The sequence below is a fragment of the Ursus arctos genome, unplaced genomic scaffold, assembly GCF_023065955.2.
Source record: "Ursus arctos isolate Adak ecotype North America unplaced genomic scaffold, UrsArc2.0 scaffold_3, whole genome shotgun sequence".
NCBI lineage: Eukaryota > Metazoa > Chordata > Mammalia > Carnivora > Ursidae > Ursus > Ursus arctos.
This window is the reverse complement of record NW_026622985.1, coordinates 4,034,668-4,047,334: the sequence shown is the minus strand read 5'-3', so window position 1 is coordinate 4,047,334 and position 12,667 is coordinate 4,034,668. Positions and strand designations below refer to the sequence as shown.

General features: G+C 36.8%; 1 long non-coding RNA gene across 3 annotated transcripts in view; it reads right to left on the bottom strand.

Annotated features, from left to right (window-relative positions):
• Window positions 1–398: 398 nt before the first annotated feature.
• Window positions 399–12,667, bottom strand: part of LOC125281120 (uncharacterized) — a 60,732-nt gene continuing 48,463 nt past the window's right edge. For 2 of the 3 annotated variants that reach the window (XR_008956452.1, XR_008956451.1), the window contains 2 exons: window positions 5,597–5,679; window positions 4,240–5,040 (listed from right to left, as the gene is read on the bottom strand). This is a non-coding gene — a long non-coding RNA (uncharacterized LOC125281120). Of the gene's footprint in view, window positions 741–906; window positions 5,041–5,596; window positions 5,680–12,667 lie in introns of those variants that run through there. The other variant, XR_008956453.1, reaches the window with a different exon arrangement.

Genomic DNA, 12,667 nt, shown 5'->3' with positions numbered 1-12,667 from the left:
ACTTGATTTTTGTATGATTTTATTTCTCTCCCCAGACTGAAAATATGTGGTCTCTGCAAATTTTTTTGGTTATTGTATAAAATAATCATCATATTTATATATTTGTATACTACATTTATGTAAATAAATTAAATGTTATACCTAAATATTTATTTACCTAATATAAATATATTTGTATATTTATAATAATATAATATAATTTATAATAATTATTTATATATCATAATTCTTATGCTTCTACTTAGTATAATAAATATTCAATGATATTAATAGTGCATATTATAATAGTACACAATTAAAATTATAATAAATATTCCATTTATAATAGATATAAGTAGCTATAAACAAAAACTATATGAATATAAGTGAAAATTATAATTCTATTCATATCTTCTCAATCATCATAAAAATGTAATATATAATGGAATCATATAATCATAACTATATACAAGTTTCTTTTATGTTGGAGTTCTGTGGTGGAAGAGCACAGGCTGCTTTTTGACAAAAAAATAAATAGATATGATATCAATAGAGATTTTCTGTTAGTCACCCTTGTTGGCCCTTGGGCTGGCACCCACAAAAGAAAATCAATAGTTCCTTCTATGTGGTAGGACTTTTCAGTCTGCAATATCATTTCATGAAGTCATTGTAGTTGTGAGTTTTCTGCATCTCCTATCATACACTGTATGCTGTATCAGTTTTCTACTGTCGCTCTAACAAATTACCACAAGCTTAGAGGCCTAAAAACAGAAACAAAACAAAAAATCACGTAAGTTTATTTTCTTACGGTTCTGTAGATCAGAAGTCTGACGTGAATCTTCCTGGGTAAAGATCAAGGGCACATTTCTTTCTGGAGCATTTAATAAAGACTTTGTTTCTCTACTTTGAGCAGCATGTAAAGGTCACCTGCATTCCTTGGCTCATGGTCCCGGTCCTCCATCTTCAAAGTCAGCATCATGGGGTAAGTTCTTCTCATGCTGCCATATATCTGACTCTGTCTTCCAATCCCCTCTTCCAACTTTAAGGATCCTAGAGATTACACTGGGCTCACCCGAATAATGAAGGATAAACTCCTTGTCTTAAGATCAGATGATTAGAAATTTTAATTCCATCTTAATCCCCTTTATCATCCAAACCTGATGTTATCATAGGTTCTGGGAATTAGGATGTAGACATTTTTGGGAAGACCATTTTTTTTGCCCTTGATGGGTTGTAAATTATTCTGGTAATTTCTGTAGGATAAAACTTTTGACCTTTTAGTGATTGAAACGTCACACAATTAGGCATGTACAATAATATACAGATATATAAATATAAAAAACACAAGTAGAAAAAAATCACATTTCTGAACATTATGGTAATTTGACTAGAAATACAGGATCTTCACTCAAAAATACTTGCCTCTGGGAAATGGGAAAAATTTGATAAGTGATGAGTAAAGAATATATTGAAACAAAACTGTTTGAGAGAAGAAAAATAAAATTGAAGTTAAGATTTTTCAGTGTGTGGTATCATCTTATTAAATTATTATGCATTGTACTTATTCTTACACAACAGTAGCTAAATACATGATAATTTCCACTCTAGCCATGCATTTATTCTTATTGTAGTCCATCTGTCATGTGTGATAATCTATTAGAAGTCACAAAGGAAGGGAAGTAAGGACAAGGTGGAAAGTGTCATGGTAGTGGTTACAGCCATTGTCATCATCTGGGAGGTAAAGGATTCATTAGATGCTTTACTTCTGTTATTAAATTTTAACAATATTAATAATGGTAAGAACAATTATACACTTCACAAGTGAGTAATTGATGCTGTGAGATAAAATAGACTATCCCAAATCACATAGCTAAAAAGAGGCCTTGAATAAGGACTCAAACCCAGTTCTCTCTGACTGCATAGGCTGTGCCTTGTCCATATCACAATGCCACAGAACAGTAGAAATGCAGCAAGTCCTCATTCTCTCTGCCTGTCTCTAGGTATCTCAGACATCCCATCAATTCATGAGATACTGGGGATGATCCTGGGGAGCAGCTGTTGTAGTAGGTTAAAGTGCTATCTGGTGCTCAAAGTGCATGCATTTGCAGAAAATTCTTAGACAATGTCAATGTAAGTGTCACCAAAAACTACATCACACAAACATCCTTCTCATGTCCAGATCCATATGGTTGTCACTATGCATGGATAGTCTTGGTGACCCACTTCTACCAATGCTTGTAAAACGCTCTTTATCTAGACTCTTCCACAGTATTGATGGGGAGGAGGAAAGCAGCTATGTGAAGGTGGCCTGGTGTACTCCCTCCTGCTACCTCCTGCCTGAATACATGGTGTTTGTGAAAGCCTGAGGTAGGGACAAATGCCTTCTCACAGAGAAGAAAAAATACTTGAGGAGTCCAGTGTTCTGTGTAACTTATTTCTACTCTGATTCTGCTGATGCCCTGCACTGCTAGGTGAGAGGGGTTTTGTTTAATTCATAGGAACAAGTTTAGAACTCTGTAAACATTAGCCTCTCCCTTACATTTATTACCACTGTTTCAATTCAGTTGAACAAATGTTTATTTACACAGTACCACTGGTTTGTAAAATATTCATGACTCCTTGCATTACACAGATAGGTTAATATTATGCTTTTCTTAGAGCTCTGGCCATAGAAGTTTCATATGCTTGAAATGCTGACCACTTTCCAGACTTTGTAAATTTGCTTTCAGCCTATTCAAATTGGTATATATAAGTCATGAAGACTGAGGCATTCAAGCTATCAAACTGTTTTAAAGTCTTCCCCCTATGGGACCAAGCAGTTAGAGAATCCCAAGTGGGGTTTGAGTCATGGCTGTAAACCAAATGCCTTACTATCCTAGAAAAAGCTTTGACATTTCCAGACAGCCTCTTTGAGCTTTCCTATTTCTGCCGGAAGAGTGACCTCACAATGATCCTCATTGACAGCCCACCCTTACCTACAAATCACACACTGGAAGAGCACGGCAGTAGGAGCAAATGTCTGATAGGGCTGTCCCAGCCTGAGCCCTCTAATCTGGAGCAGGGATACTGAGGTAGAGGTGGAGGAGCTGCTGAGGGCCTTAATTAGGCAGACACACACCAAATCTGATTTAACTGAGCCTTCTGTCACCCTGGTCCTTTGTATCTTCCATGTGTCTTCCCTTATCTTTGTTCCCACCCCATCCTCTCCAACTCCACTCTTCCCTTGCTCTCTTCTCATGTCTAGGAAATTCCTATTTACTTAAACATCCATTTTTAGCCCTGATTTAACTTCTTGAACTTACCAATGGATAAAAACTTGATATTCCATGACTCTTTGCTTGAATTTTCCATTGTGTCTCTCCCAACTTCTCCCAATCTCCATTATCTCAGCTTATTTGATCCTTTCTCTGGCTTATTTGATCCTTTCTCTGGAAGATTGACTTTGATTCCACAGAAGGCCCCATTACTTACCAAGAAATATCACCCTGATCGGTACAAGTTGTTGCCTCTAAAATTGTACCTTTCTTTCATTGCCAGCCCTTATATGGAGCCCTGTTCTGTGTAAGGGGAAGGGTGTAGACCTAACAGAGGCAGGCCCTTCACTGGGCCTGGAGAAAGAGAGAAAGATGAGCACTGCGGGGAGGAAGAAACACTTCATGAGCCTCATTGCTCCATTTGAGAAAGATCCTGGATGGCTAGAAAAGCAGGGCTGGAGAGAACAAATCGATGCTTGTAAGAGGAAGGGGGTGGTAATGAAGATCTGGACAAACTGGAAAGAACCTAATGAAATGATAAAACCACTCTTGGAAATTTTTAAGCTGAATAATGAAGGATATCTCAAACTTCTATGTCAAATAAATAATGTTATCAACTATCTTTGTTTCTTTCTCTCATTCTTTTGCTCTCAGTCTTTCCATATGCCCCTTTCTTCCTATTTCTGTGTTTGTGCCTTTCTGACTGTCTTTTTTATTTATCCATTTGTCTTGCCATTTCCACATGTACCATCCAAGCAATGTAGTGAATATCGTTTCAATTTCTTTTCGATCTACTTATTTGTTAATCCAATGATGTCACAAGTACCTGATTCTGAATTTTCAATTGTAGTTTAACCTTTCCACAAATGAAAGAAGAGTCTCTTTAATGTAAGCCTGATCTCCAATCTAATAACTAAAAAGCAATGTCATGCTTAAATCGACTCTCTGTAATCCTCCAAATGAGGTGGAGAGATTAGAGAGAACAGGAATTAATAGATCATGGATATTGAATGAGGAAAGTGTTCTTTAATTTAATTCATACTTCAACTCTGATGGACTCTGATAGCTTAGGAATGGAAAAGTACAAAGGGTGAAAATATGACTGATAACAGCTTTGAAGTTTAACATTATAGAGGCAAATGGAAAAAAAAAAAGTACTGTGTTGAGTGACAGCATACATACCAGAGTAAAGCAGAGTAACATTAAAAAATAATAATAATATTTTAAATATTAAGCTGATTTCAGCCCAGAATATGATTACAAAGAAGATATTTTTGGCAAGCCACATCCCCCTTAACAAAGATTTCAGATATTAGAAAGGATAAGAAAAAAATCAGAAAAATACACAATGCTGATATTTAACAATGATACATAGATTTCACACTCAACAGCACTTCCTCCTCAGGTAGGCTAGCTTCACATTACACTGGTGGAAACTAAACTGTAAGTATTTCTGCTTCTGCTGTTGCACCAAAAATATAAAAATTATTATATTATCCATATTTGAACCAAGTTATCATTTAATATTAATGATTTTTAACACCGATGTTGTAATCAGTATATTGCTTTTTATGATTTAATTTAGTATGTGGAATTTCTGTGGGCTTTCAAATCAAATATAAATCAGAAATAAATCATAATACTAACTTATCATCCAACTATCTGTGGAATGCATTATTGATTAGTTTGGTCTGATGTAGAGCTTTTCTGAGAATGAGAATGTCCTTCTCTGAAGTATAAACAACCTTCAATTTTCTTTTTTAGTGAGACTTCAAGTATTTCCACGTGTTACTCTTACCACCATGTACTGGAAGAAACAAAAGAAAGGAGGAAAAAAATTATTCATGAATTTTGGATGTGGACTCAAAATTCAGCTGTGTCAACTGATACTGGGCAATGCTTGTCAACTGACTTCCTATGAGCTGCATTGTCCTCATATTAAATTCAAAACCATAATGTCTATATTGTTGCTTATATTATCACTTAAATAAGACCATAAAAGCATACATAAAGCACAAAGCTTCATGTCTACTATTTGAGTTGATTATTAACGCATATAAATAATTATCTCATTCGCCTTAGAGTTTCAAATTTGAATTCTATTTACTAAATCTTATTTGCCAAGAAAGAAGTTCTGGTTCTTTCTTTTGAGTGGTCCTTATTTACAGATTGTTACACAAGCAGAGTAATGTGAGATAGTATCCTTCCTATCCTTTTCCAGGACATCAATAAAGCAACTAGGTGAATGGGTGAAATAGGTGGAGTGGCAAGTAGCAGAAAAAGAACTGTACAAATATTATTGTCATCAAAAGTAGAAAATATTACAATTTATAGACTGTAAAAACATCGAACGACCACCAAACCTTGCTGCGATTGCGTGGATCTACAAGGGAGCATCGTACTGAAGTAGATGTTGTCTGTTGTGATGGTAGATTTCACAGAAAGCCTGCAACATAATGTACAGAAGCGAAAGTTACTGTTTTCAGAATGAAGGCAAACAGAGATGTGGCAGCATTCACGAGAGAGGAAATACAATGGAACAAAAACAAACAAAACTCCAAAAAGTAGATAGGAACATGGCCCAGAGGTTGCAGATTTCAGAAAATGTCAATATGCATACAGTTCCTTGAGATGAAGGCTCACTTCACAAATAAAAGCTCTGTATCTTACATGCAGCAGTGAAAGGGAGTACCTGTATGGGCAGGCACGACTGCAGAGGCCCTCTGACAGCACATTTGGTTCAGAGAAGCAGAGGAGAAAAGACTAATCAAAAAGAGCAAAGAAAGCTATTTTTTTTTTCCGAGAAGTTACCCACCCAAGAAAAAGTGAAGAAGAAAGTAATGGGCATCAGAGTTGGAGTAGGATCCAGGGCAGTTTGAAATGCAGAGATCATTGGGTGTAGCTAACAGTCCATGATGTTCCTAAGGGTGAGTGAAGGATTTCATTATTTGACTTATGAATAGGATCAGCAACTGGCAAGGAGAAGGATGCTCTTAGCCACCCTAATAAAAAATATATATGATCCTTGGCCTGCTTCCACTTTTGATCAAGTTCTCAGACTCTGAGCTGATCAAATGAAGGGAAGTCTGGAAATTCGTTTCTTTTTTTTTAAGATTTTATTTATTTTAGAGAGAGAGAGAAGACAAGCAGGGAGAGGGACAAATGGGGAGGAGAGGGATAAGTAGACTCCACACTAAGCATGGAGCCCAATATGGGGCTCAATCTCATGACCCTGAGATCATGACCTACACTGAAACCAAGAGTTAGATGCTTAACCAACTGAGCCACCCAGGCACCGTGGAAGCCTAGAATTTCTTAAAGAAAGGCCTTCTAATATTAGTTATTGAGGCTTTGTACCATGGAAGGCCTTAAAGGACAGTTGTGAGGGGAAATTCAATGTGCAGAGCTTTAGTGGTAAACTTGTTTACACAATGAAGTATGAAGTCACAGTGGTCTGAAATGAAGATTTGGAAGGACTCAGTGTTAATGGCAAATAGTTCAGCTTGTTGGCAAAAGACTGGAAGGAGAAAGATTAGAATATCAGAGAAAACATTGTCTGAGGAACAGTCATGAGGATACTTTATGACACTCATACAAAGTGTGAGGATCTCTGTATCTCACATCAATAACCACCAGATATTGTCAGTGCAGAGAAGTCAGTGGGAAGTTATTACACAGAGTACTGACAGTGGAAGTGAGACAGTCTCTGTCTATACGTGAACTCAACAACACACAACTTTCTTCACCATGGCTATCTAGCTACTGCATCTGCTAAACATTCTACATATTATCAAGAGCAATGCTAAGCTGTATATAAGGCACTACACCTTAAGGAGACTGAAATACACTGCACGATGTGTTGTTTACATCAGACCTCTATTATGAGGAAGGCAGCGCTTTGCCCTCATTTAGAACTGATTTTTTTAATAGATTTTATTTATTTATTTGACAGAGAGAAAGGCAGTGAGAGAGGGAACACAAGCAGGGGGAGTAGGAGAGGAAGAAGCAGGCTTCCTGCTGCACAGGGAGCCCAATGTGGGGCGTGATCCCAGAACGCTGGGATCATGACCTGAGCTGAAGGCAGACACTTAATGGCTGAGCCACCCAAGCACCCCTAGAACTGATTCTTAATCTGATGAATCTGTGGGTAATATTTGCCTCCCTTCCCCAAAGTTCCCATGAGTTTCTTTCATTTAGAAACCAAAAGGGTAGAAAGAGAATTGGCTCCTCTCTCTATCATTCCCAGGGACTCCTGTGGGGAGTTTGAACTATCCAATGCAGTTTAAGTCTCAGTATAATTGAAGGCACTCACATTAAAGGATTGGGGAAGAAATGCTTTCCCCAGAGTATACAGTAAGTGTTTCACTGAATCTAAAGCTATCATGCACACCTGTTCCTCTTGGTAGACCATTGGGCAAAGAATAATTTAATGCTGGTGATGATGATGAGAGAACAAAATTGCTGCTATGTGTTGGGACCTGGATAAGTTTGTGTGAATCCCAGGTAACTTGTGCTGGTTTCATGATTGGTGAAAATGGTAAAATGGAAATTAAAGCAGCAGCAGCTTGATAAGGCTACATTAACTAGGGACTCAAATTCCTCAGGAAAGAATGTCTGGACTGTACAAGCAAACTGAGTAGAAAAATTCACCAAAAAAGAGGCAAATCTATACTGGAGAAAAATGATGACAGCTGCAGCAGTAGGACTATGGAATGCTTCCCATATTCTGTTTTAAAAACTTATTTGCAGAAATTGAAGTTGGCTGCCAATGTGAAGTATAGTAACAGAGTGAATTCACAGTGGACCATGAACAGTCTTGAATGACAGGAGTAAACTGCAGCAGACATGGTTGTCATGTCACCACATATCCCGTTTGCCCATCTCTGAGTAATCTGCAGCCACAGTGGACAATTCCTAGTGCTTCGGCTGCTAGCTTAATCACCTTTATCCTTCTACTTCTCTTCCAGAGAGCTCAAGAACTTGCCTTGGGAACTTGCTGAGCCCCTCCCCAGGACATCCTAAAAATTCTGGGTAGCTAACATCTCCAGGAGCAACCCTCAAGCAATGAGGGCCTGGAGGTGGTAGATAAACATGCCAGGTTTCTCATCTCTCCATTTTTTATGGTTCTTCTGAGAGTTCCCATAGGACTAAACTGCAATTGCTGACAATGATAACATGCTCATTAACACACATTTACCGCTTTTTCTTAATTCACAGATTCACCTTCTTTCCTTTCCTCCTTTTATATTCTGAAATCACCTGTATCCAAGACCACGTCTAAAGGTCTGCTTCCGGAGAAAGTCGCTCAGATATAATTCAAGGCATGTTTTCTGATGTTAAAAAAGAAACCTTTACTGTAAGTATTGAAAGTGTGTATTATGTGTCATGGACCCATTCTGATAAACACTAAGACATTCCTTCATAAACTTATAAGGTATACACTTAGGGATAAATTGGGCAGAGAGAAAAAATAATCAATTGACTTACAAGGAAGAAAATGTTAATGTAGCCTCAAATTCTCTACAGAAATATTCACAAAAAATAAAAATGAGACCCAAGAATTTAATGTGGCGCTAAGCCTGCTTTCAATAATTAAGGTTTCAGGCTAATAGTTTTTAATGTAGGTCTCTATATACCAAACAAGCATCACTCTAGGAAACTATGGGAGGATAGCCTCAAGAAATGACTTACCTAGAGTGACAACAACAAAATGGAAGATAAAAAGCCCAGGTCCCCATAACTCAAGGGAGACATTGAGCTAACAGCAGTGCATGGACCACAATACCCTGATAAGAATACTAGAAACCATTTAAGGGACTGCAATACCCAGGCAACTACATAATCAAGAGAAGGAATTATGCCAGTTAGAAGATTTTATTGCATTTTGCTTGTTCCTACCCTTTTTCTACCTAGCAAAGCTTGTTGTGATTGGTGTGATATTCCAATTTTCAACTCCTTCCTGAGGACAGAGGGAAAGAGTGTAACTTGAATCCAGTGTTTGGACTTGTCTGGAAGCTGCCCAAGGGTTGGGTTTCTAGGTCATGTGTCCCAAGCACTGACAGGGATAGTGGTATACTTTGAGGCTGCTAAAAACAGAGGCAAGCACTGCTGTATCTTCAGTTCTACAGCTTAGCACCAAGGGGAGTAAGAGATTATAGGCAGAAGAATACAACAGAAAATAAAACTGAAAACTCCTAAGAAGAAACAGATATGGGCTATTGAGGGAAATCAAGATAGTTGAAAACAGCCATGTGTGCTAGAATAAAGGCACCCACACAAATCTAGAAAAGATGCATCCCCTGAAAAGTTTGAGTGGTCTTCAAAACCTCTAGCTGAGTATATTGGTGAAGAGCTTTCTATCATGAAACCAGCCCATAAAGACTGGAAAAGGTGGCTATTATTTCAAGTGGTCAAATCTCACCAAATATAACAAGCCATATGAAGAATTAGGGAAACATGACCAAATCAAAAGAACAAAATAAATATCCAGAAACTTACCATGAAGAAATGTAGATTACTGAGTTTCTTGACAAAGAATTTAAAACAAATCTTTTAAAGATGCTCACTGAGCTAAAAGAAGACACAGAAGGACAGTTGACTGAAATCAGTTAAATGATGCATGAAAAAAATGAGAATATCAACAGAGATAAGAACTAGAAAAATAACCATACAGAAATTTTGGAGATGAAAAATACAATAACTGAATTAATAGATTCACTAGAGAGGTTAAACAACAGACTTGACCTAGCAGATGAAAGAATCATCAAACTAGGAGATAGGTCACTTGAAATTATGTAGTCAGAGGTTCAAAAAAGAAGAAGAAGAAGAAGAAGAAGAAGAAGAAGAAGAAGAAGAAGAAGTCTACAGGACTTATGGGATAAACATCTAATGGACCAGTACATGCAATACGGGAATCTCAGAAGAAGAAAGTAAAAAGGGTAAGAGAACTTATTTAAAGAAATAACGGTCAAGACTTCTTACTTTGGAGAAAGAAATGAACGTATGGACTCGGTAAGCTCATTGAACCCCACTGAGGCTAAAAACAAAGACATCCACACTAAAACACATTATAATCAAATTGTCATAAGTCAAAGACAAGAGAGAGCCTTGAAAGCAGCAAGAGAAAAGCCCTACATCATATTCAAATATGCTTCTATAAGGTTATATGTGGATTTCTCAGCACAAATCATAAAGACAAGGAAAGAATGGGATGATATATTTAAAGTGATGTAAGAAACCTGTCAACCAAGAATCCTAAGGACAGCAAAACTGTCCATCAAAATGAAGGAGAAATTAAGGCATCCCCAGATAAACAACAGCTGAGAGAATTAATTACCATTAAACTGACACTACAAGAAATGTTAAAGGGAGTCCTTTGAATTGAAATGAAAGGATACCTGACAGCAACATGAAGCTACTTGAAAATATAAAGTTGTCAGGTAAAGATAAATATATAGATAAATACAAGTCCTGTATTATTGTAATTTTGGTGTGTAAAATCAATATGAATCCCCAATTTCTATTCCTGTATAGAATTTCAGAGACAAAAGTATTTTTAGAAGCACGTGGGTGGCTCAGTCAGTTAAGCTTCTGACTCTTGATCTCAGTTCAGGTCTTAATCTCAGGGTCATGAGTTCAGGTCCCACCCACATTGGGCTCCAAAGCTGGGCATGGAGCCTACTAAAAAAAAAAAAAAAATTAAAAAGCCTGTAAAATCTATGTTAATGGGAACACGATAATAAAGAATTGTATTTGTGACATAAATTTAAAAAGTAGGGGGCAAAAATGTGAAAGGGCAGAGCTTTTGTACGTGATTAAATTTAAGTTGTTATCACTTTAAAATACATTGCAAAAACCTACAAGAAACAGAGAAAGCAATTAACAAAATGCCAATACTAAGTTCTTCACTGTTAGTAGCTACTATAAATATAAAGGGATTAAATGTCCTAATCGAAAACATATATTGGCCGAATGGAAAAAAAGAGAAAGAAAGAAAAGAAAAGAAAAGAAAAGAAAAGAAAAGAAAGAAAGAAAGAAAGAAAGAAAGAAAGAAAGAAAGAAAGGATACAATGATGTGCTGTCTACCTGAGACTCACTTTACATCTAAGGACACACAGAGGCTGAAAGTGAAAAGATAATAAAAGATGTCCCATGCAAATGGTAATCAAAAGAAGGCAGGAGTGACCATACTAATCAGACAAAGTAGACTTTAAGTCTAAACTTTCACAAGAGAGAAAGAAGAACAAAATATAATGATAGTTGTATAATGATGGAAGGATCAATTTGCCAGGAAGATACAACAATTATAAATATTTATTCACCATATATCAGAGTTCCTAAATATATGAAGCAAACATTAATGAAATTGAAGAGAGAAATAGAAAATAATATAATAATAATAGGAGCCTTCAATACTCTAATTTTAATTAATGGATAGAACAATCAGATAGAACATCATTGAGAAATACAGAACTTAAACAAAACCTTAGAACAATTGGACCAAAAAGACAAATAGAGAACAACCCACTCAACAATAGCAGAATACACATTTTTCTGAAGTGTAAATAGAATATCTCCAAGATACACCAGATTTTTTGTCACAAAACAAGTTTCAACAAATTTAAATCGTTGAACTCATTGAAATCATACAAAGTATTTTTAGGATACAGTACTTTTAGAAATCAAAAGCGGATGAGAAACTGGAAAATTCAATAATATGTAGAAGTTAAACAACACATTCTTTAAAGAAAAAAATATTTTATTTATTTATTTGACAGAGAGAGACAGCGAGAGAAGGAACACAAGCAATGGGAGTGTGAGACAGAGAAGTAGGCTTCCCGCTGAGCAGGGAGCCCAATCCCAGGACCCTGGGATCATGACCTCAGCCAAAGGCAGACGCTTAATGGCTGAGCCATTCAGGGCCCCCTAAACAACACATTCTAAACACATTTTAAAATGACCAATGAGCCAAGGAAGAAATCACGAGAAGTTGAAATGAATATGAAATGAATGAAAAGAATATAAAATATATTGAGACAAATGAAAATAAAAATATAACATGCCAAAACCAATGGGATTGAGCAAAAGCATTGTTAAAAGGGAAGCTGATAGCTGTAAATGCTTATTAAAAAAATCTCAAATCAACAACCTGAGGAGCAACCTATACTTGCCTCGTCCCTCAAATACAGCTGGATAAATATCAGATCCTTCTGAACACCCAAGAAATCAACTTGAAGACTGACAGAACAAACTACACAACTAGAGGGAGAGAAGAAGCCACACTGAGGAAGGTAGAAAGTGCAGAGACATGGTTTGGGGTAGAAACAGATCGTGGGTGCTGTAGAAGGGAGGAAGCTCAGGTTGTGGAAAAAGGTGAGAGAAAGTGGAGTACACAGGGATATGCACAAGAACACTTCCCTAAAACCATTGGCTGG